A 23,831-nucleotide genomic window follows, 5' to 3' on the forward strand; every position below is an offset into this window, starting at 1 on the left:
TGAAAACCACATTCAATAATATCTCGTCAGTTCCGACAAAGTCTAGGGGAATCTAATTGTTATGTCTCATAAGCACAAAGTAGGAATTTAGCCAGAAAATGATATGTTGGACCCAAGTTGGGGGAAGGTGGGTAGTTGGATATCTTACTTCAACTGTTTTCATTTTAGCTACAGACTAGTGTCAACAGAGTACCTCGTGTGTACAAATGCTTTAAATCCTGTTCCAGGGTGGATGAAGTGGTTGAGTGGTTAAGGTGGCGGACTGCCCATACAGTGTGCTCTGCATGTGTGGATACAAATCCCACCATCGTCAAAGTCCGATCATGTTGGTTTTTGAAGGTCAGCACTGCTCCCAGTATAATTACGCTCTCTTTCGAGACACATCCAGAAATCGTTAGATGATCCCATCTGGCTAATCCATTGTAGCAAATACATTAAATAAAATAGAGGGTGTTGTGTTTATTAGAAAGTTAGTCTTTCATGGAGAGCCCAGAAGAATGTCTTTCCTTCAAGCATGGCCTTCTACTTAGTTTGGATATCTGGAAGGAATAGAAAGCAGCTCTTACTACTAAAGTGTCAGCTGTTTGAAGAGCCATTTATTTATGTCTGCCCTGCACTGACATATCCCTTCTGATGAGTAGTTTCCTGTAAATGTCTCAGATTGCAGAGATACTAACTACTGATATCCATATCCTGAGTAATGTGAGTACTTTAATATTCTCCTAAGAATATAGAGTTTTGCCACCTTCCACGAAAAGTGCCTTAAGAATGTAGTTTAATGTGTGCCTATATGTTGACATTCATAAGTACATAGGTTTACACTCATACTCTGAAAGTCACAGCTGGCCGCATTCTGCCTTAAGACTACATATGGCACTCTGAGATATGGAAAACCTCCGGCTTTGTAGCTCGGTGGCAAAGCACGGATTTTTTGGAACCAGGGGACACGAGTTCAATCCTCATCAGGATCTTCTGTTTATCTTTTAAATCTTAACTCTTTTCAAGTTATTTCACCTAGGAATCACACCTCGTTTTAAGCTTGCTTATTGTCAACGTTCCCTTTTCTGCTTTTATCTTAGCAAGAAGACTTGAATAATACCAGAGAACTACGACTCATTCGTCTCCCCTTCCATTGCCTGACAAACGCCTGACAAACGCTGTTCTCACCCTGCTAGGCAAAACCAGATAATAACTCAATGTTTACCGTCCCTTGGAAAGGTTGAGCGAGTATCTGACCTCTCTTTCTGCTCAATCTGCTTCCACATAACGAGCGTTATAGGGCTCGAGCAGTGGCACCTTGGAGATTTTAATTTCTTTCCTCTCAAAACACTATAGCTCCCAGATACCTCGGCTCTCAGGAAAATGAGGTGAATCCTCAAAACCCCAGCCACCACTCACCATAAACTTCCTTTTCTCATGCTCTCTGTTCAAATGATACAACTTATCTTGTACTTAAAGTGAAAGTGAATGCAGGCAGACTTGTTTGATAGATTTGGTGACCTTGATTGGTTGGGGTGGATAAAGAAGTGAACCTGGTGTCTCAAGAAGTAGAATCAGGATGGGGATGAGGAAAAGAGAAATTGAGCATGGACCACAATCACAGGTTAGAGAAATACGTGTCATGAATGAAATCATTTTAAAAAGTTGACTTCTAGCAGGCATTATTTTTCAAAATTGCAGACAAATTAAAAATGAATTTTGTATTGGAGGAACAATCACAGCACACAAGAGGTACAATCTACTTTAGAGGAATAGCATATTTGGCTAAGGCCTTTGTGTGATGATGCTATCCTTTTGCCATTTATATGAGTAATATTTTATTCAATTTGGTTGATCAACATTTTTTGCAGCTCTTCAATTTATGGCTATTCATGCGACTATACTGTTTTTATTATTCTTGTTATTTAGCAAATTTCTTTTTGAATACACTGATGTGAATGCATAGTTCACAAGTCAGCACATCATAATGCAGTGAAACGAATCGTCCCGAAGGCGATGTGATCCTAGGGACCCGGAGGAGTCAGACAGGAAGATTCTGAATAGAAGTGAATAATCTTTAGCAAGCGCCATCTTTAATCTGAGTTTAATTTTTCCTTTCAGTGTAATGATTTAAAAAAGATAATGCAGTTGCTCGAGGTGAGGCTCGAACTCACAACCTCGGCATGGCTCAGTGCAAGTACTGCTGTATAAGTACCGCGCGCTAACCGATTGCGCCACTGGAGCTCACACATACACCATGAGTCCAACTGCGCCACCTAGAGGTGACTTAGTAGACGACAGGATCGTCATCAACATACCGTATGCAAGATCAGCTCACATGCAAACATGTTACCCTGATTACTACAATTACAGTGGAACCGGAAAAGATTCTATAATTGTCCTGTAACATAAAATTCAGTCTTTTGAAAACCACATTCAATTATATCTTGTCAGTTCCGACAAAGTCTAGGGGAATCTAATTGTTATGTCTCATAAGCACAAAGGAGGAATTTAGCCAGAAAATGATATGTTGGACCCAAGTTGGGGGAAGGTGGGTAGTTGGATATCTTACTTCAACTGTTTTCATTTTAGCTACAGACTAGTGTCAACAGAGTACCTCGTGTGTACAAATGCTTTAAATCATGTTACAGGGTGGATGAAGTGGGTGAGTGGTTAAGGTGGCGGACTGCCCATACAGTGTGCTCTGCATGTGTGGATACAAATCCCACCATCGTCAAAGTCCGATCATGTTGGTTTTTGAAGGTCAGCACTGCTCCCAGTATAATTACGCTCTCTTTCGAGACACATCCAGAAATCGTTAGATGATCCCATCTGGCTAATCCATTGTAGCAAATACATTAAATAAAATAGAGGGTTTTGTGTTTATTAGAAAGTTAGTCTTTCATGGAGAGCCCAGAAGAATGTCTTTCCTTCAAGCATGGCCTTCTACTTAGTTTGGATATCTGGAAGGAATAGAAAGCAGCTCTTACTACTAAAGTGTCAGCTGTTTGAAGAGCCATTTATTTATGTCTGCCCTGCACTGACATATCCCTTCTGATGAGCAGTTTCCTGTAAATGTCTCAGATTGCAGAGATACTAACTACTGATATCCATATCCTGAGTAATGTGAGTACTTTAATATTCTCCTAAGAATATAGAGTTTTGCCACCTTCCAAGAAAAGTGCCTTAAGAATGTAGTTTAATTTGTGCCTATATGTTGACATTCATAAGTACATAGGCTTCCACTCATACTCTGAAAGTCACAGCTGGCCACATTCTGCCTTAAGACTACATATGGCACTCTGAGATCGGAAACCGTCTGGCTTTGTAGCTCAGTGGCAAAGCACTAATTTTTTGGAACCAGGGGACACGAGTTCAATCCTCATCAGGGTCTTCTGTTTATCTTTTAAATCTTAACTCTTTTCAAGTTATTTCACCTAGGAATCACACCTCGTTTTAAGCTTGCTTATTGTCAACGTTCCCTTTTCTACTTTTATCTTAGCAAGAAGACTTGAATAATACCAGAGAACTACGACTCATTCGTCTCCCCTTCCGATTGCCTGACAAACGCCTGACAAACGCTGTTCTCACCCTGCTAGGCAAAACCAGATAATAACTCAATGTTTACCGTCCCTTGGAAAGGTTGAGCGAGTATCTGACCTCTCTTTCTGCTCAATCTGCTTCCACATAACGAGCGTTATAGGGCTCGAGCAGTGGCACCTTGGAGATTTTAATTTATTTCCTCTCAAAACACTATAGCTCCCAGATACCTCGGCTCTCAGGAAAATGAGGTGAATCCTCAAAACCCCAGCCACCACTCACCATAAACTTCCTTTTCTCATGCTCTCTGTTCAAATGATACAACTTATCTTGTACTTAAAGTGAAAGTGAATGCAGGCAGACTTGTTTGATAGATTTGGTGACCTTGATTGGTTGGGGTGGATAAAGAAGTGAACCTGGTGTCTCAAGAAGTAGAATCAGGATGGGGATGAGGAAAAGCGAAATTGAGCATGGACCACAATCACAGGTTAGAGAAATACGTGTCATGAATGAAATCATTTTAAAAAGTTGACTTCTAGCAGGCATTATTTTTCAAAATTGCAGACAAATTAAAAATGAATTTTGTATTGGAGGAACAATCACAGCACACAAGAGGTACAATCTACTTTAGAGGAATAGCATATTTGGCTAAGGCCTTTGTGTGATGATGCTATCCTTTTGCCATTTATATGAGTTATATTTTATTCAATTTGGTTGATCAACATTTTTTGCAGCTCTTCAATTTATGGCTATTCATGCGACTATACTGTTTTTATTATTCTTGTTATTTAGCAAATTTCTTTTTGAATACACTGATGTGAATGCATAGTTCACAAGTCAGCACATCATAATGCAGTGAAACGAATCGTCCCGAAGGCGATGTGATCCTAGGGACCCGGAGGAGTTAGACAGGAAGATTCTGAATAGAAGTAAATAATCTTTAGCAAGCGCCATCTTTAATCTGAGTTTAATTTTTCCATTCATTGAAATGATTTAAAAAAGATAATGCAGTTGCTCCAGGTGAGGCTCAAACTCACAACCTCGGCATGGCTCAGTGCAAGTACTGCTGTATAAGTACCGCGCGCTAACCGATTGCGCCACTGGAGCTCACACATACACCATGAGTCCAACTGCGCCACCTAGAGGTGACTTAGTAGACGACAGGATCGTCATCAACATACCGTATGCAAGATCAGCTCACATGCAAACATGTTACCCTGATTACTACAATTACAGTGGAACCGGAAAAGATTCTATAATTGTCCTGTAACATAAAATTCAGTCTTTTGAAAACCACATTCAATTATATCTCGTCAGTTCCGACAAAGTCTAGGGGAATCTAATTGTTATGTCTCATAAGCACAAAGTAGGAATTTAGCCAGAAAATGATATGTTGGACCCAAGTTGGGGGAAGGTGGGTAGTTGGATATCTTACTTCAACTGTTTTCATTTTAGCTACAGACTAGTGTCAACAGAGTACCTCGTGTGTACAAATGCTTTAAATCCTGTTCCAGGGTGGATGAAGTGGGTGAGTGGTTAAGGTGGCGGACTGCCCATACAGTGTGCTCTGCATGTGTGGATACAAATCCCACCATCGTCAAAGTCCGATCATGTTGGTTTTTGAAGGTCAGCACTGCTCCCAGTATAATTACGCTCTCTTTCGAGACACATCCAGAAATCGTTAGATGATCCCATCTGGCTAATCCATTGTAGCAAATACATTAAATAAAATAGAGGGTGTTGTGTTTATTAGAAAGTTAGTCTTTCATGGAGAGCCCAGAAGAATGTCTTTCCTTCAAGCATGGCCTTCTACTTAGTTTGGATATCTGGAAGGAATAGAAAGCAGCTCTTACTACTAAAGTGTCAGCTGTTTGAAGAGCCATTTATTTATGTCTGCCCTGCACTGACATATCCCTTCTGATGAGTAGTTTCCTGTAAATGTCTCAGATTGCAGAGATACTAACTACTGATATCCATATCCTGAGTAATGTGAGTACTTTAATATTCTCCTAAGAATATAGAGTTTTGCCACCTTCCACGAAAAGTGCCTTAAGAATGTAGTTTAATGTGTGCCTATATGTTGACATTCATAAGTACATAGGTTTCCACTCATACTCTGAACCTCACAGCTGGCCACATTCTGCCTTAAGACTACATATGGCACTCTGAGATATGGAAAACCTCCGGCTTTGTAGCTCGGTGGCAAAGCACGGATTTTTTGGAACCAGGGGACACGAGTTCAATCCTCATCAGGATCTTCTGTTTATCTTTTAAATCTTAACTCTTTTCAAGTTATTTCACCTAGGAATCACACCTCGTTTTAAGCTTGCTTATTGTCAACGTTCCCTTTTCTGCTTTTATCTTAGCAAGAAGACTTGAATAATACCAGAGAACTACGACTCATTCGTCTCCCCTTCCATTGCCTGACAAACGCCTGACAAACGCTGTTCTCACCCTGCTAGGCAAAACCAGATAATAACTCAATGTTTACCGTCCCTTGGAAAGGTTGAGCGAGTATCTGACCTCTCTTTCTGCTCAATCTGCTTCCACATAACGAGCGTTATAGGGCTCGAGCAGTGGCACCTTGGAGATTTTAATTTCTTTCCTCTCAAAACACTATAGCTCCCAGATACCTCGGCTCTCAGGAAAATGAGGTGAATCCTCAAAACCCCAGCCACCACTCACCATAAACTTCCTTTTCTCATGCTCTCTGTTCAAATGATACAACTTATCTTGTACTTAAAGTGAAAGTGAATGCAGGCAGACTTGTTTGATAGATTTGGTGACCTTGATTGGTTGGGGTGGATAAAGAAGTGAACCTGGTGTCTCAAGAAGTAGAATCAGGATGGGGATGAGGAAAAGAGAAATTGAGCATGGACCACAATCACAGGTTAGAGAAATACGTGTCATGAATGAAATCATTTTAAAAAGTTGACTTCTAGCAGGCATTATTTTTCAAAATTGCAGACAAATTAAAAATGAATTTTGTATTGGAGGAACAATCACAGCACACAAGAGGTACAATCTACTTTAGAGGAATAGCATATTTGGCTAAGGCCTTTGTGTGATGATGCTATCCTTTTGCCATTTATATGAGTTATATTTTATTCAATTTGGTTGATCAACATTTTTTGCAGCTCTTCAATTTATGGCTATTCATGCGACTATACTGTTTTTATTATTCTTGTTATTTAGCAAATTTCTTTTTGAATACACTGATGTGAATGCATAGTTCACAAGTCAGCACATCATAATGCAGTGAAACGAATCGTCCCGAAGGCGATGTGATCCTAGGGACCCGGAGGAGTCAGACAGGAAGATTCTGAATAGAAGTGAATAATCTTTAGCAAGCGCCATCTTTAATCTGAGTTTAATTTTTCCTTTCAGTGTAATGATTTAAAAAAGATAATGCAGTTGCTCGAGGTGAGGCTCGAACTCACAACCTCGGCATGGCTCAGTGCAAGTATTGCTGTATAAGTACCGCGCGCTAATCGATTGCGCCACTGGAGCTCACACATACACCATGAGTCCAACTGCGCCACCTAGAGGTGACTTAGTAGACGACAGGATCGTCATCAACATACCGTATGCAAGATCAGCTCACATGCAAACATGTTACCCTGATTACTACAATTACAGTGGAACCGGAAAAGATTCTATAATTGTCCTGTAACATAAAATTCAGTCTTTTGAAAACCACATTCAATAATATCTCGTCAGTTCCGACAAAGTCTAGGGGAATCTAATTGTTATGTCTCATAAGCACAAAGTAGGAATTTAGCCAGAAAATGATATGTTGGACCCAAGTTGGGGGAAGGTGGGTAGTTGGATATCTTACTTCAACTGTTTTCATTTTAGCTACAGACTAGTGTCAACAGAGTACCTCGTGTGTACAAATGCTTTAAATCCTGTTCCAGGGTGGATGAAGTGGGTGAGTGGTTAAGGTGGCGGACTGCCCATACAGTGTGCTCTGCATGTGTGGATACAAATCCCACCATCGTCAAAGTCCGATCATGTTGGTTTTTGAAGGTCAGCACTGCTCCCAGTATAATTACGCTCTCTTTCGAGACACATCCAGAAATCGTTAGATGATCCCATCTGGCTAATCCATTGTAGCAAATACATTAAATAAAATAGAGGGTGTTGTGTTTATTAGAAAGTTAGTCTTTCATGGAGAGCCCAGAAGAATGTCTTTCCTTCAAGCATGGCCTTCTACTTAGTTTGGATATCTGGAAGGAATAGAAAGCAGCTCTTACTACTAAAGTGTCAGCTGTTTGAAGAGCCATTTATTTATGTCTGCCCTGCACTGACATATCCCTTCTGATGAGTAGTTTCCTGTAAATGTCTCAGATTGCAGAGATACTAACTACTGATATCCATATCCTGAGTAATGTGAGTACTTTAATATTCTCCTAAGAATATAGAGTTTTGCCACCTTCCACGAAAAGTGCCTTAAGAATGTAGTTTAATGTGTGCCTATATGTTGACATTCATAAGTACATAGGTTTACACTCATACTCTGAAAGTCACAGCTGGCCGCATTCTGCCTTAAGACTACATATGGCACTCTGAGATATGGAAAACCTCCGGCTTTGTAGCTCGGTGGCAAAGCACGGATTTTTTGGAACCAGGGGACACGAGTTCAATCCTCATCAGGATCTTCTGTTTATCTTTTAAATCTTAACTCTTTTCAAGTTATTTCACCTAGGAATCACACCTCGTTTTAAGCTTGCTTATTGTCAACGTTCCCTTTTCTGCTTTTATCTTAGCAAGAAGACTTGAATAATACCAGAGAACTACGACTCATTCGTCTCCCCTTCCATTGCCTGACAAACGCCTGACAAACGCTGTTCTCACCCTGCTAGGCAAAACCAGATAATAACTCAATGTTTACCGTCCCTTGGAAAGGTTGAGCGAGTATCTGACCTCTCTTTCTGCTCAATCTGCTTCCACATAACGAGCGTTATAGGGCTCGAGCAGTGGCACCTTGGAGATTTTAATTTCTTTCCTCTCAAAACACTATAGCTCCCAGATACCTCGGCTCTCAGGAAAATGAGGTGAATCCTCAAAACCCCAGCCACCACTCACCATAAACTTCCTTTTCTCATGCTCTCTGTTCAAATGATACAACTTATCTTGTACTTAAAGTGAAAGTGAATGCAGGCAGACTTGTTTGATAGATTTGGTGACCTTGATTGGTTGGGGTGGATAAAGAAGTGAACCTGGTGTCTCAAGAAGTAGAATCAGGATGGGGATGAGGAAAAGAGAAATTGAGCATGGACCACAATCACAGGTTAGAGAAATACGTGTCATGAATGAAATCATTTTAAAAAGTTGACTTCTAGCAGGCATTATTTTTCAAAATTGCAGACAAATTAAAAATGAATTTTGTATTGGAGGAACAATCACAGCACACAAGAGGTACAATCTACTTTAGAGGAATAGCATATTTGGCTAAGGCCTTTGTGTGATGATGCTATCCTTTTGCCATTTATATGAGTAATATTTTATTCAATTTGGTTGATCAACATTTTTTGCAGCTCTTCAATTTATGGCTATTCATGCGACTATACTGTTTTTATTATTCTTGTTATTTAGCAAATTTCTTTTTGAATACACTGATGTGAATGCATAGTTCACAAGTCAGCACATCATAATGCAGTGAAACGAATCGTCCCGAAGGCGATGTGATCCTAGGGACCCGGAGGAGTCAGACAGGAAGATTCTGAATAGAAGTGAATAATCTTTAGCAAGCGCCATCTTTAATCTGAGTTTAATTTTTCCTTTCAGTGTAATGATTTAAAAAAGATAATGCAGTTGCTCGAGGTGAGGCTCGAACTCACAACCTCGGCATGGCTCAGTGCAAGTATTGCTGTATAAGTACCGCGCGCTAATCGATTGCGCCACTGGAGCTCACACATACACCATGAGTCCAACTGCGTGACCTAGAGGTGACTGAATAGACGACAGGATCGTCATCAACATACCGTATGCAAGATCAGCTCACATGCAAACATGTTACCCTGATTACTACAATTACAGTGGAACCGGAAAAGATTCTATAATTGTCCTGTTACATAAAATTCAGTCTTTTGAAAACCACATTCAATTATATCTCGTCAGTTCCGACAAAGTCTAGGGGAATCTAATTGTTATGTCTCATAAGCACAAAGGAGGAATTTAGTCAGAAAATGATATGTTGGACCCAAGTTGGGGGAAGGTGGGTAGTTGGATATCTTACTTCAACTGTTTTCATTTTAGCTACAGACTAGTGTCAACAGAGTACCTCGTGTGTACAAATGCTTTAAATCCTGTTCCAGGGTGGATGAAGTGGGTGAGTGGTTAAGGTGGCGGACTGCCCATACAGTGTGCTCTGCATGTGTGGATACAAATCCCACCATCGTCAAAGTCCGATCATGTTGGTTTTTGAAGGTCAGCACTGCTCCCAGTATAATTACGCTCTCTTTCGAGACACATCCAGAAATCGTTAGATGATCCCATCTGGCTAATCCATTGTAGCAAATACATTAAATAAAATAGAGGGTGTTGTGTTTATTAGAAAGTTAGTCTTTCATGGAGAGCCCAGAAGAATGTCTTTCCTTCAAGCATGGCCTTCTACTTAGTTTGGATATCTGGAAGGAATAGAAAGCAGCTCTTACTACTAAAGTGTCAGCTGTTTGAAGAGCCATTTATTTATGTCTGCCCTGCACTGACATATCCCTTCTGATGAGCAGTTTCCTGTAAATGTCTCAGATTGCAGAGATACTAACTACTGATATCCATATCCTGAGTAATGTGAGTACTTTAATATTCTCCTAAGAATATAGAGTTTTGCCACCTTCCAAGAAAAGTGCCTTAAGAATGTAGTTTAATTTGTGCCTATATGTTGACATTCATAAGTACATAGGCTTCCACTCATACTCTGAAAGTCACAGCTGGCCACATTCTGCCTTAAGACTACATATGGCACTCTGAGATCGGAAACCGTCTGGCTTTGTAGCTCAGTGGCAAAGCACTAATTTTTTGGAACCAGGGGACACGAGTTCAATCCTCATCAGGGTCTTCTGTTTATCTTTTAAATCTTAACTCTTTTCAAGTTATTTCACCTAGGAATCACACCTCGTTTTAAGCTTGCTTATTGTCAACGTTCCCTTTTCTGCTTTTATCTTAACAAGAAGACTTGAATAATACCAGAGAACTACGACTCATTCGTCTCCCCTTCCGATTGCCTGACAAACGCTGTTCTCACCCTGCAAGGCAAAACCAGATAATAACTCAATGTTTACCGTCCCTTGGAAAGGTTGAGCGAGTATCTGACCTCTCTTTCTGCTCAATCTGCTTCCACATAACGAGCGTTATAGGGCTCGAGCAGTGGCACCTTGGAGATTTTAATTTCTTTCCTCTCAAAACACTATAGCTCCCAGATACCTCGGCTCTCAGGAAAATGAGGTGAATCCTCAAAACCCCAGCCACCACTCACCATAAACTTCCTTTTCTCATGCTCTCTGTTCAAATGATACAACTTATCTTGTACTTAAAGTGAAAGTGAATGCAGGCAGACTTGTTTGATAGATTTGGTGACCTTGATTGGTTGGGATGGATAAAGAAGTGAACCTGGTGTCTCAAGAAGTAGAATCAGGATGGGGATGAGGAAAAGAGAAATTGAGCAGGGACCACAATCACAGGTTAGAGAAATACGTGTCATGAATGAAATCATTTTAAAAAGTTGACTTCTAGCAGGCATTATTTTTCAAAATTGCAGACAAATTAAAAATGAATTTTGTATTGGAGGAACAATCACAGCACACAAGAGGTACAATCTACTTTAGAGGAATAGCATATTTGGCTAAGGCCTTTGTGTGATGATGCTATCCTTTTGCCATTTATATGAGTTATATTTTATTCAATTTGGTTGATCAACATTTTTTGCAGCACTTCAATTTATGGCTATTCATGCGACTATACTGTTTTTATTATTCTTGTTATTTAGCAAATTTCTTTTTGAATACACTGATGTGAATGCATAGTTCACAAGTCAGCACATCATAATGCAGTGAAACGAATCGTCCCGAAGGTGATGTGATCCTAGGGACCCGGAGGAGTTAGACAGGAAGATTCTGAATAGAAGTAAATAATCTTTAGCAAGCGCCATCTTTAATCTGAGTTTAATTTTTCCTTTCATTGAAATGATTTAAAAAAGTTAATGCAGTTGCTCCAGGTGAGGCTCGAACTCACAACCTCGGCATGGCTCAGTGCAAGTACTGCTGTATAAGTACCGCGCGCTAACCGATTGCGCCACTGGAGCTCACACATACACCATGAGTCCAACTGCGCCACCTAGAGGTGACTTAGTAGACGACAGGATCGTCATCAACATACCGTATGCAAGATCAGCTCACATGCAAACATGTTACCCTGATTACTACAATTACAGTGGAACCGGAAAAGATTCTATAATTGTCCTGTAACATAAAATTCAGTCTTTTGAAAACCACATTCAATTATATCTTGTCAGTTCCGACAAAGTCTAGGGGAATCTAATTGTTATGTCTCATAAGCACAAAGGAGGAATTTAGCCAGAAAATGATATGTTGGACCCAAGTTGGGGGAAGGTGGGTAGTTGGATATCTTACTTCAACTGTTTTCATTTTAGCTACAGACTAGTGTCAACAGAGTACCTCATGTGTACAAATGCTTTAAATCCTGTTACAGGGTGGATGAAGTGGGTGAGTGGTTAAGGTGGCGGACTGCCCATACAGTGTGCTCTGCATGTGTGGATACAAATCCCACCATCGTCAAAGTCCGATCATGTTGGTTTTTGAAGGTCAGCACTGCTCCCAGTATAATCACGCTCTCTTTCGAGACACATCCAAAAATCGTTAGATGATCCCATCTGGCTAATCCATTGTAGCAAATACATTAAATAAAATAGAGGGTGTTGTGTTTATTAGAAAGTTAGTCTTTCATGGAGAGCCCAGAAGAATGTCTTTCCTTCAAGCATGGCCTTCAACTTAGTTTGGATATCTGGAAGGAATAGAAAGCAGCTCTTACTACTAAAGTGTCAGCTGTTTGAAGAGCCATTTATTTATGTCTGCCCTGCACTGACATATCCCTTCTGATGAGTAGTTTCCTGTAAATGTCTCAGATTGCAGAGATACTAACTACTGATATCCATATCCTGAGTAATGTGAGTTCTTTAATATTCTCCTAAGAATATAGAGTTTTGCCACCTTCCACGAAAAGTGCCTTAAGAATGTAGTTTAATGTGTGCCTATATGTTGACATTCATAAGTACATAGGTTTCCACTCATACTCTGAAACTCACAGCTGGCCACATTCTGCCTTAAGACTACATATGGCACTCTGAGATATGGAAATCCTCCGGCTTTGTAGCTCAGTGGCAAAGCACGGATTTTTTGGAACCTGGGGACACGAGTTCAATCCTCATCAGGATCTTCTGTTTATCTTTTAAATCTTAACTCTTTTCAAGTTATTTCACCTAGGAATCACACCTCGTTTTAAGCTTGCTTATTGTCAACGTTCCCTTTTCTACTTTTATCTTAGCAAGAAGACTTGAATAATACCAGAGAACTACGACTCATTCGTCTCCCCTTCCGATTGCCTGACAAACGCCTGACAAACGCTGTTCTCACCCTGCTAGGCAAAACCAGATAATAACTCAATGTTTACCGTCCCTTGGAAAGGTTGAGCGAGTATCTGACCTCTCTTTCTGCTCAATCTGCTTCCACATAACGAGCGTTATAGGGCTCGAGCAGTGGCACCTTGGAGATTTTAATTTCTTTCCTCTCAAAACACTATAGCTCCCAGATACCTCGGCTCTCAGGAAAATGAGGTGAATCCTCAAAACCCCAGCCACCACTCACCATAAACTTCCTTTTCTCATGCTCTCTGTTCAAATGATACAACTTATCTTGTACTTAAAGTGAAAGTGAATGCAGGCAGACTTGTTTGATAGATTTGGTGACCTTGATTGGTTGGGGTGGATAAAGAAGTGAACCTGGTGTCTCAAGAAGTAGAATCAGGATGGGGATGAGGAAAAGAGAAATTGAGCATGGACCACAATCACAGGTTAGAGAAATACGTGTCATGAATGAAATCATTTTAAAAAGTTGACTTCTAGCAGGCATTATTTTTCAAAATTGCAGACAAATTAAAAATGAATTTTGTATTGGAGGAACAATCACAGCACACAAGAGGTACAATCTACTTTAGAGGAATAGCATATTTGGCTAAGGCCTTTGTGTGATGATGCTATCCTTTTGCCATTTATATGAGTTATATTTTATTCAATTTGGTTGATCAACATTTTTTGCAGCTCTTCAATTTATGGCTATTCATGCGACTATACTGTTTTTATTATTCTTGTTATTTAGCAAATTTCTTTTTGAATACACTGATGTGAATGCATAGTTCACAAGTCAGCACATCATAATGCAGTGAAACGAATCGTCCCGAAGGCGATGTGATCCTAGGGACCCGGAGGAGTCAGACAGGAAGATTCTGAATAGAAGTGAATAATCTTTAGCAAGCGCCATCTTTAATCTGAGTTTAATTTTTCCTTTCAGTGTAATGATTTAAAAAAGATAATGCAGTTGCTCGAGGTGAGGCTCGAACTCACAACCTCGGCATGGCTCAGTGCAAGTATTGCTGTATAAGTACCGCGCGCTAATCGATTGCGCCACTGGAGCTCACACATACACCATGAGTCCAACTGCGCCACCTAGAGGTGACTTAGTAGACGACAGGATCGTCATCAACATACCGTATGCAAGATCAGCTCACATGCAAACATGTTACCCTGATTACTACAATTACAGTGGAACCGGAAAAGATTCTATAATTGTCCTGTAACATAAAATTCAGTCTTTTGAAAACCACATTCAATAATATCTCGTCAGTTCCGACAAAGTCTAGGGGAATCTAATTGTTATGTCTCATAAGCACAAAGTAGGAATTTAGCCAGAAAATGATATGTTGGACCCAAGTTGGGGGAAGGTGGGTAGTTGGATATCTTACTTCAACTGTTTTCATTTTAGCTACAGACTAGTGTCAACAGAGTACCTCGTGTGTACAAATGCTTTAAATCCTGTTCCAGGGTGGATGAAGTGGGTGAGTGGTTAAGGTGGCGGACTGCCCATACAGTGTGCTCTGCATGTGTGGATACAAATCCCACCATCGTCAAAGTCCGATCATGTTGGTTTTTGAAGGTCAGCACTGCTCCCAGTATAATTACGCTCTCTTTCGAGACACATCCAGAAATCGTTAGATGATCCCATCTGGCTAATCCATTGTAGCAAATACATTAAATAAAATAGAGGGTGTTGTGTTTATTAGAAAGTTAGTCTTTCATGGAGAGCCCAGAAGAATGTCTTTCCTTCAAGCATGGCCTTCTACTTAGTTTGGATATCTGGAAGGAATAGAAAGCAGCTCTTACTACTAAAGTGTCAGCTGTTTGAAGAGCCATTTATTTATGTCTGCCCTGCACTGACATATCCCTTCTGATGAGTAGTTTCCTGTAAATGTCTCAGATTGCAGAGATACTAACTACTGATATCCATATCCTGAGTAATGTGAGTACTTTAATATTCTCCTAAGAATATAGAGTTTTGCCACCTTCCACGAAAAGTGCCTTAAGAATGTAGTTTAATGTGTGCCTATATGTTGACATTCATAAGTACATAGGTTTACACTCATACTCTGAAAGTCACAGCTGGCCGCATTCTGCCTTAAGACTACATATGGCACTCTGAGATATGGAAAACCTCCGGCTTTGTAGCTCGGTGGCAAAGCACGGATTTTTTGGAACCAGGGGACACGAGTTCAATCCTCATCAGGATCTTCTGTTTATCTTTTAAATCTTAACTCTTTTCAAGTTATTTCACCTAGGAATCACACCTCGTTTTAAGCTTGCTTATTGTCAACGTTCCCTTTTCTGCTTTTATCTTAGCAAGAAGACTTGAATAATACCAGAGAACTACGACTCATTCGTCTCCCCTTCCATTGCCTGACAAACGCCTGACAAACGCTGTTCTCACCCTGCTAGGCAAAACCAGATAATAACTCAATGTTTACCGTCCCTTGGAAAGGTTGAGCGAGTATCTGACCTCTCTTTCTGCTCAATCTGCTTCCACATAACGAGCGTTATAGGGCTCGAGCAGTGGCACCTTGGAGATTTTAATTTCTTTCCTCTCAAAACACTATAGCTCCCAGATACCTCGGCTCTCAGGAAAATGAGGTGAATCCTCAAAACCCCAGCCACCACTCACCATAAACTTCCTTTTCTCATGCTCTCTGTTCAAATGATACAACTTATCTTGTACTTAAAGTGAAAGTGAATGCAGGCAGACTTGTTTGATAGATTTGGTGACCTTGATTGGTTGGGGTGGATAAAGAAGTGAACCTGGTGTCTCAAGAAGTAGAATCAGGATGGGGATGAGGAAAAGAGAAATTGAGCATGGACCACAATCACAGGTTAGAGAAATACGTGTCATGAATGAAATCATTTTAAAAAGTTGACTTCTAGCAGGCATTATTTTTCAAAATTGCAGACAAATTAAAAATGAATTTTGTATTGGAGGAACAATCACAGCACACAAGAGGTACAATCTACTTTAGAGGAATAGCATATTTGGCTAAGGCCTTTGTGTGATGATGCTATCCTTTTGCCATTTATATGAGTAATATTTTATTCAATTTGGTTGATCAACATTTTTTGCAGCTCTTCAATTTATGGCTATTCATGCGACTATACTGTTTTTATTATTCTTGTTATTTAGCAAATTTCTTTTTGAATACACTGATGTGAATGCATAGTTCACAAGTCAGCACATCATAATGCAGTGAAACGAATCGTCCCGAAGGCGATGTGATCCTAGGGACCCGGAGGAGTCAGACAGGAAGATTCTGAATAGAAGTGAATAATCTTTAGCAAGCGCCATCTTTAATCTGAGTTGAATTTTTCCTTTCAGTGTAATGATTTAAAAAAGATAATGCAGTTGCTCGAGGTGAGGCTCGAACTCACAACCTCGGCATGGCTCAGTGCAAGTATTGCTGTATAAGTACCGCGCGCTAATCGATTGCGCCACTGGAGCTCACACATACACCATGAGTCCAACTGCGTGACCTAGAGGTGACTGAATAGACGACAGGATCGTCATCAACATACCGTATGCAAGATCAGCTCACATGCAAACATGTTACCCTGATTACTACAATTACAGTGGAACCGGAAAAGATTCTATAATTGTCCTGTTACATAAAATTCAGTCTTTTGAAAACCACATTCAATTATATCTCGTCAGTTCCGACAAAGTCTAGGGGAATCTAATTGTTATGTCTCATAAGCACAAAGGAGGAATTTAGCCAGAAAATGATATGTTGGACCCAAGTTGGGGGAAGGTGGGTAGTTGGATATCTTACTTCAACTGTTTTCATTTTAGCTACAGACTAGTGTCAACAGAGTACCTCGTGTGTACAAATGCTTTAAATCCTGTTCCAGGGTGGATGAAGTGGGTGAGTGGTTAAGGTGGCGGACTGCCCATACAGTGTGCTCTGCATGTGTGGATACAAATCCCACCATCGTCAAAGTCCGATCATGTTGGTTTTTGAAGGTCAGCACTGCTCCCAGTATAATTACGCTCTCTTTCGAGACACATCCAGAAATCGTTAGATGATCCCATCTGGCTAATCCATTGTAGCAAATACATTAAATAAAATAGAGGGTGTTGTGTTTATTAGAAAGTTAGTCTTTCATGGAGAGCCCAGAAGAATGTCTTTCCTTCAAGCATGGCCTTCTACTTAGTTTGGATATCTGGAAGGAATAGAAAGCAGCTCTTACTACTAAAGTGTCAGCTGTTTGAAGAGCCATTTATTTATGTCTGCCCTGCACTGACATATCCCTTCTGATGAGCAGTTTCCTGTAAATGTCTCAGATTGCAGAGATACTAACTACTGATATCCATATCCTGAGTAATGTGAGTACTTTAATATTCTCCTAAGAATATAGAGTTTTGCCACCTTCCAAGAAAAGTGCCTTAAGAATGTAGTTTAATTTGTGCCTATATGTTGACATTCATAAGTACATAGGCTTCCACTCATACTCTGAAAGTCACAGCTGGCCACATTCTGCCTTAAGACTACATATGGCACTCTGAGATCGGAAACCGTGTGGCTTTGTAGCTCAGTGGCAAAGCACTAATTTTTTGGAACCAGGGGACACGAGTTCAATCCTCATCAGGGTCTTCTGTTTATCTTTTAAATCTTAACTCTTTTCAAGTTATTTCACCTAGGAATCACACCTCGTTTTAAGCTTGCTTATTGTCAACGTTCCCTTTTCTGCTTTTATCTTAACAAGAAGACTTGAATAATACCAGAGAACTACGACTCATTCGTCTCCCCTTCCGATTGCCTGACAAACGCTGTTCTCACCCTGCAAGGCAAAACCAGATAATAACTCAATGTTTACCGTCCCTTGGAAAGGTTGAGCGAGTATCTGACCTCTCTTTCTGCTCAATCTGCTTCCACATAACGAGCGTTATAGGGCTCGAGCAGTGGCACCTTGGAGATTTTAATTTCTTTCCTCTCAAAACACTATAGCTCCCAGATACCTCGGCTCTCAGGAAAATGAGGTGAATCCTCAAAACCCCAGCCACCACTCACCATAAACTTCCTTTTCTCATGCTCTCTGTTCAAATGATACAACTTATCTTGTACTTAAAGTGAAAGTGAATGCAGGCAGACTTGTTTGATAGATTTGGTGACCTTGATTGGTTGGGATGGATAAAGAAGTGAACCTGGTGTCTCAAGAAGTAGAATCAGGATGGGGATGAGGAAAAGAGAAATTGAGCAGGGACCACAATCACAGGTTAGAGAAATACGTGTCATGAATGAAATCATTTTAAAAAGTTGACTTCTAGCAGGCATTATTTTTCAAAATTGCAGACAAATTAAAAATGAATTTTGTATTGGAGGAACAATCACAGCACACAAGAGGTACAATCTACTTTAGAGGAATAGCATATTTGGCTAAGGCCTTTGTGTGATGATGCTATCCTTTTGCCATTTATATGAGTTATATTTTATTCAATTTGGTTGATCAACATTTTTTGCAGCACTTCAATTTATGGCTATTCATGCGACTATACTGTTTTTATTATTCTTGTTATTTAGCAAATTTCTTTTTGAATACACTGATGTGAATGCATAGTTCACAAGTCAGCACATCATAATGCAGTGAAACGAATCGTCCCGAAGGTGATGTGATCCTAGGGACCCGGAGGAGTTAGACAGGAAGATTCTGAATAGAAGTAAATAATCTTTAGCAAGCGCCATCTTTAATCTGAGTTTAATTTTTCCTTTCATTGAAATGATTTAAAAAAGTTAATGCAGTTGCTCCAGGTGAGGCTCGAACTCACAACCTCGGCATGGCTCAGTGCAAGTACTGCTGTATAAGTACCGCGCGCTAACCGATTGCGCCACTGGAGCTCACACATACACCATGAGTCCAACTGCGCCACCTAGAGGTGACTTAGTAGACGACAGGATCGTCATCAACATACCGTATGCAAGATCAGCTCACATGCAAACATGTTACCCTGATTACTACAATTACAGTGGAACCGGAAAAGATTCTATAATTGTCCTGTAACATAAAATTCAGTCTTTTGAAAACCACATTCAATTATATCTTGTCAGTTCCGACAAAGTCTAGGGGAATCTAATTGTTATGTCTCATAAGCACAAAGGAGGAATTTAGCCAGAAAATGATATGTTGGACCCAAGTTGGGGGAAGGTGGGTAGTTGGATATCTTACTTCAACTGTTTTCATTTTAGCTACAGACTAGTGTCAACAGAGTACCTCATGTGTACAAATGCTTTAAATCCTGTTACAGGGTGGATGAAGTGGGTGAGTGGTTAAGGTGGCGGACTGCCCATACAGTGTGCTCTGCATGTGTGGATACAAATCCCACCATCGTCAAAGTCCGATCATGTTGGTTTTTGAAGGTCAGCACTGCTCCCAGTATAATCACGCTCTCTTTCGAGACACATCCAAAAATCGTTAGATGATCCCATCTGGCTAATCCATTGTAGCAAATACATTAAATAAAATAGAGGGTGTTGTGTTTATTAGAAAGTTAGTCTTTCATGGAGAGCCCAGAAGAATGTCTTTCCTTCAAGCATGGCCTTCAACTTAGTTTGGATATCTGGAAGGAATAGAAAGCAGCTCTTACTACTAAAGTGTCAGCTGTTTGAAGAGCCATTTATTTATGTCTGCCCTGCACTGACATATCCCTTCTGATGAGTAGTTTCCTGTAAATGTCTCAGATTGCAGAGATACTAACTACTGATATCCATATCCTGAGTAATGTGAGTTCTTTAATATTCTCCTAAGAATATAGAGTTTTGCCACCTTCCACGAAAAGTGCCTTAAGAATGTAGTTTAATGTGTGCCTATATGTTGACATTCATAAGTACATAGGTTTCCACTCATACTCTGAAACTCACAGCTGGCCACATTCTGCCTTAAGACTACATATGGCACTCTGAGATATGGAAATCCTCCGGCTTTGTAGCTCAGTGGCAAAGCACGGATTTTTTGGAACCTGGGGACACGAGTTCAATCCTCATCAGGATCTTCTGTTTATCTTTTAAATCTTAACTCTTTTCAAGTTATTTCACCTAGGAATCACACCTCGTTTTAAGCTTGCTTATTGTCAACGTTCCCTTTTCTACTTTTATCTTAGCAAGAAGACTTGAATAATACCAGAGAACTACGACTCATTCGTCTCCCCTTCCGATTGCCTGACAAACGCCTGACAAACGCTGTTCTCACCCTGCTAGGCAAAACCAGATAATAACTCAATGTTTACCGTCCCTTGGAAAGGTTGAGCGAGTATCTGACCTCTCTTTCTGCTCAATCTGCTTCCACATAACGAGCGTTATAGGGCTCGAGCAGTGGCACCTTGGAGATTTTAATTTCTTTCCTCTCAAAACACTATAGCTCCCAGATACCTCGGCTCTCAGGAAAATGAGGTGAATCCTCAAAACCCCAGCCACCACTCACCATAAACTTCCTTTTCTCATGCTCTCTGTTCAAATGATACAACTTATCTTGTACTTAAAGTGAAAGTGAATGCAGGCAGACTTGTTTGATAGATTTGGTGACCTTGATTGGTTGGGGTGGATAAAGAAGTGAACCTGGTGTCTCAAGAAGTAGAATCAGGATGGGGATGAGGAAAAGAGAAATTGAGCATGGACCACAATCACAGGTTAGAGAAATACGTGTCATGAATGAAATCATTTTAAAAAGTTGACTTCTAGCAGGCATTATTTTTCAAAATTGCAGACAAATTAAAAATGAATTTTGTATTGGAGGAACAATCACAGCACACAAGAGGTACAATCTACTTTAGAGGAATAGCATATTTGGCTAAGGCCTTTGTGTGATGATGCTATCCTTTTGCCATTTATATGAGTTATATTTTATTCAATTTGGTTGATCAACATTTTTTGCAGCTCTTCAATTTATGGCTATTCATGCGACTATACTGTTTTTATTATTCTTGTTATTTAGCAAATTTCTTTTTGAATACACTGATGTGAATGCATAGTTCACAAGTCAGCACATCATAATGCAGTGAAACGAATCGTCCCGAAGGCGATGTGATCCTAGGGACCCGGAGGAGTTAGACAGGAAGATTCTGAATAGAAGTAAATAATCTTTAGCAAGCGCCATCTTTAATCTGAGTTTAATTTTTCCTTTCATTGAAATGATTTAAAAAAGATAATGCAGTTGCTCCAGGTGAGGCTCAAACTCACAACCTCGGCATGGCTCAGTGCAAGTACTGCTGTATAAGTACCGCGCGCTAACCGATTGCGCCACTGGAGCTCACACATACACCATGAGTCCAACTGCGCCACCTAGAGGTGACTTAGTAGACGACAGGATCGTCATCAACATACCGTATGCAAGATCAGCTCACATGCAAATATGTTACCCTGATTACTACAATTACAGTGGAACCGGAAAAGATTCTATAATTGTCCTGTAACATAAAATTCAGTCTTTTGAAAACCACATTCAATTATATCTCGTCAGTTCCGACAAAGTCTAGGGGAATCTAATTGTTATGTCTCATAAGCACAAAGGAGGAATTTAGCCAGAAAATGATATGTTGGACCCAAGTTGGGGGAAGGTGGGTAGTTGGATATCTTACTTCAACTGTTTTCATTTTAGCTACAGACTAGTGTCAACAGAGTACCTCATGTGTACAAATGCTTTAAATCCTGTTACAGGGTGGATGAAGTGGGTGAGTGGTTAAGGTGGCGGACTGCCCATACAGTGTGCTCTGCATGTGTGGATACAAATCCCACCATCGTCAAAGTCCGATCATGTTGGTTTTTGAAGGTCAGCACTGCTCCCAGTATAATCACGCTCTCTTTCGAGACACATCCAAAAATCGTTAGATGATCCCATCTGGCTAATCCATTGTAGCAAATACATTAAATAAAATAGAGGGTGTTGTGTTTATTAGAAAGTTAGTCTTTCATGGAGAGCCCAGAAGAATGTCTTTCCTTCAAGCATGGCCTTCAACTTAGTTTGGATATCTGGAAGGAATAGAAAGCAGCTCTTACTACTAAAGTGTCAGCTGTTTGAAGAGCCATTTATTTATGTCTGCCCTGCACTGACATATCCCTTCTGATGAGCAGTTTCCTGTAAATGTCTCAGATTGCAGAGATACTAACTACTGATATCCATATCCTGAGTAATGTGAGTACTTTAATATTCTCCTAAGAATATAGAGTTTTGCCACCTTCCACGAAAAGTGCCTTAAGAATGTAGTTTAATGTGTGCCTATATGTTGACATTCATAAGTACATAGGTTTCCACTCATACTCTGAAACTCACAGCTGGCCACATTCTGCCTTAAGACTACATATGGCACTCTGAGATATGGAAAACCTCCGGCTTTGTAGCTCAGTGGCAAAGCACGGATTTTTTGGAACCTGGGGACACGAGTTCAATCCTCATCAGGATCTTCTGTTTATCTTTTAAATCTTAACTCTTTTCAAGTTATTTCACCTAGGAATCACACCTCGTTTTAAGCTTGCTTATTGTCAACGTTCCCTTTTCTACTTTTATCTTAGCAAGAAGACTTGAATAATACCAGAGAACTACGACTCATTCGTCTCCCCTTCCGATTGCCTGACAAACGCCTGACAAACGCTGTTCTCACCCTGCTAGGCAAAACCAGATAATAACTCAATGTTTACCGTCCCTTGGAAAGGTTGAGCGAGTATCTGACCTCTCTTTCTGCTCAATCTGCTTCCACATAACGAGCGTTATAGGGCTCGAGCAGTGGCACCTTGGAGATTTTAATTTCTTTCCTCTCAAAACACTATAGCTCCCAGATACCTCGGCTCTCAGGAAAATGAGGTGAATCCTCAAAACCCCAGCCACCACTCACCATAAACTTCCTTTTCTCATGCTCTCTGTTCAAATGATACAACTTATCTTGTACTTAAAGTGAAAGTGAATGCAGGCAGACTTGTTTGATAGATTTGGTGACCTTGATTGGTTGGGGTGGATAAAGAAGTGAACCTGGTGTCTCAAGAAGTAGAATCAGGATGGGGATGAGGAAAAGAGAAATTGAGCATGGACCACAATCACAGGTTAGAGAAATACGTGTCATGAATGAAATCATTTTAAAAAGTTGACTTCTAGCAGGCATTATTTTTCAAAATTGCAGACAAATTAAAAATGAATTTTGTATTGGAGGAACAATCACAGCACACAAGAGGTACAATCTACTTTAGAGGAATAGCATATTTGGCTAAGGCCTTTGTGTGATGATTATTCCTTTTGCCATTTATATGAGTTATATTTTATTCAATTTGGTTGATCAACATTTTTTGCAGCTCTTCAATTTATGGCTATTCATGCGACTATACTGTTTTTATTATTCTTGTTATTTAGCAAATTTCTTTTTGAATACACTGATGTGAATGCATAGTTCACAAGTCAGCACATCATAATGCAGTGAAACGAATCGTCCCGAAGGCGATGTGATCCTAGGGACCCGGAGGAGTCAGACAGGAAGATTCTGAATAGAAGTGAATAATCTTTAGCAAGCGCCATCTTTAATCTGAGTTTAATTTTTCCTTTCAGTGTAATGATTTAAAAAAGATAATGCAGTTGCTCGAGGTGAGGCTCGAACTCACAACCTCGGCATGGCTCAGTGCAAGTATTGCTGTATAAGTACCGCGCGCTAATCGATTGCGCCACTGGAGCT

At 40.2% G+C, this 23,831-nt stretch overlaps 10 non-coding genes across 10 annotated transcripts; all 10 read right to left on the reverse strand.

Annotated features, from left to right (window-relative positions):
* Positions 1–2,128: 2,128 nt before the first annotated feature.
* TRNAI-UAU (transfer RNA isoleucine (anticodon UAU)) lies at positions 2,129–2,223 on the reverse strand. Its single transcript has 2 exons — positions 2,186–2,223; positions 2,129–2,164 (listed from the first exon to the last, which is right to left on the reverse strand). It is a non-coding gene; the product is annotated as a tRNA-Ile (tRNA).
* Positions 2,224–4,531: 2,308 nt separating this feature from the next.
* Positions 4,532–4,626, reverse strand: TRNAI-UAU (transfer RNA isoleucine (anticodon UAU)). Its single transcript has 2 exons — positions 4,589–4,626; positions 4,532–4,567 (listed from the first exon to the last, which is right to left on the reverse strand). It is a non-coding gene; the product is annotated as a tRNA-Ile (tRNA).
* Positions 4,627–6,934: 2,308 nt separating this feature from the next.
* Positions 6,935–7,029, reverse strand: TRNAI-UAU (transfer RNA isoleucine (anticodon UAU)). The gene is made up of 2 exons: positions 6,992–7,029; positions 6,935–6,970 (listed from the first exon to the last, which is right to left on the reverse strand). It is a non-coding gene; the product is annotated as a tRNA-Ile (tRNA).
* A 2,308-nt stretch (positions 7,030–9,337) lies between these two features.
* TRNAI-UAU (transfer RNA isoleucine (anticodon UAU)) lies at positions 9,338–9,432 on the reverse strand. The gene is made up of 2 exons: positions 9,395–9,432; positions 9,338–9,373 (listed from the first exon to the last, which is right to left on the reverse strand). It is a non-coding gene; the product is annotated as a tRNA-Ile (tRNA).
* A 2,297-nt stretch (positions 9,433–11,729) lies between these two features.
* On the reverse strand, positions 11,730–11,824 carry TRNAI-UAU (transfer RNA isoleucine (anticodon UAU)). The gene is made up of 2 exons: positions 11,787–11,824; positions 11,730–11,765 (listed from the first exon to the last, which is right to left on the reverse strand). It is a non-coding gene; the product is annotated as a tRNA-Ile (tRNA).
* Positions 11,825–14,133: 2,309 nt separating this feature from the next.
* Positions 14,134–14,228, reverse strand: TRNAI-UAU (transfer RNA isoleucine (anticodon UAU)). Its single transcript has 2 exons — positions 14,191–14,228; positions 14,134–14,169 (listed from the first exon to the last, which is right to left on the reverse strand). It is a non-coding gene; the product is annotated as a tRNA-Ile (tRNA).
* A 2,308-nt stretch (positions 14,229–16,536) lies between these two features.
* On the reverse strand, positions 16,537–16,631 carry TRNAI-UAU (transfer RNA isoleucine (anticodon UAU)). The gene is made up of 2 exons: positions 16,594–16,631; positions 16,537–16,572 (listed from the first exon to the last, which is right to left on the reverse strand). It is a non-coding gene; the product is annotated as a tRNA-Ile (tRNA).
* Positions 16,632–18,928: 2,297 nt separating this feature from the next.
* Positions 18,929–19,023, reverse strand: TRNAI-UAU (transfer RNA isoleucine (anticodon UAU)). The gene is made up of 2 exons: positions 18,986–19,023; positions 18,929–18,964 (listed from the first exon to the last, which is right to left on the reverse strand). It is a non-coding gene; the product is annotated as a tRNA-Ile (tRNA).
* A 2,309-nt stretch (positions 19,024–21,332) lies between these two features.
* Positions 21,333–21,427, reverse strand: TRNAI-UAU (transfer RNA isoleucine (anticodon UAU)). Its single transcript has 2 exons — positions 21,390–21,427; positions 21,333–21,368 (listed from the first exon to the last, which is right to left on the reverse strand). It is a non-coding gene; the product is annotated as a tRNA-Ile (tRNA).
* A 2,308-nt stretch (positions 21,428–23,735) lies between these two features.
* On the reverse strand, positions 23,736–23,830 carry TRNAI-UAU (transfer RNA isoleucine (anticodon UAU)). Its single transcript has 2 exons — positions 23,793–23,830; positions 23,736–23,771 (listed from the first exon to the last, which is right to left on the reverse strand). It is a non-coding gene; the product is annotated as a tRNA-Ile (tRNA).
* Between the last annotated feature and the right edge of the window lies 1 nt (position 23,831).

The sequence above is a fragment of the Pleurodeles waltl genome, chromosome 6 (assembly GCF_031143425.1).
Source record: "Pleurodeles waltl isolate 20211129_DDA chromosome 6, aPleWal1.hap1.20221129, whole genome shotgun sequence".
Lineage (NCBI taxonomy): Eukaryota > Metazoa > Chordata > Amphibia > Caudata > Salamandridae > Pleurodeles > Pleurodeles waltl.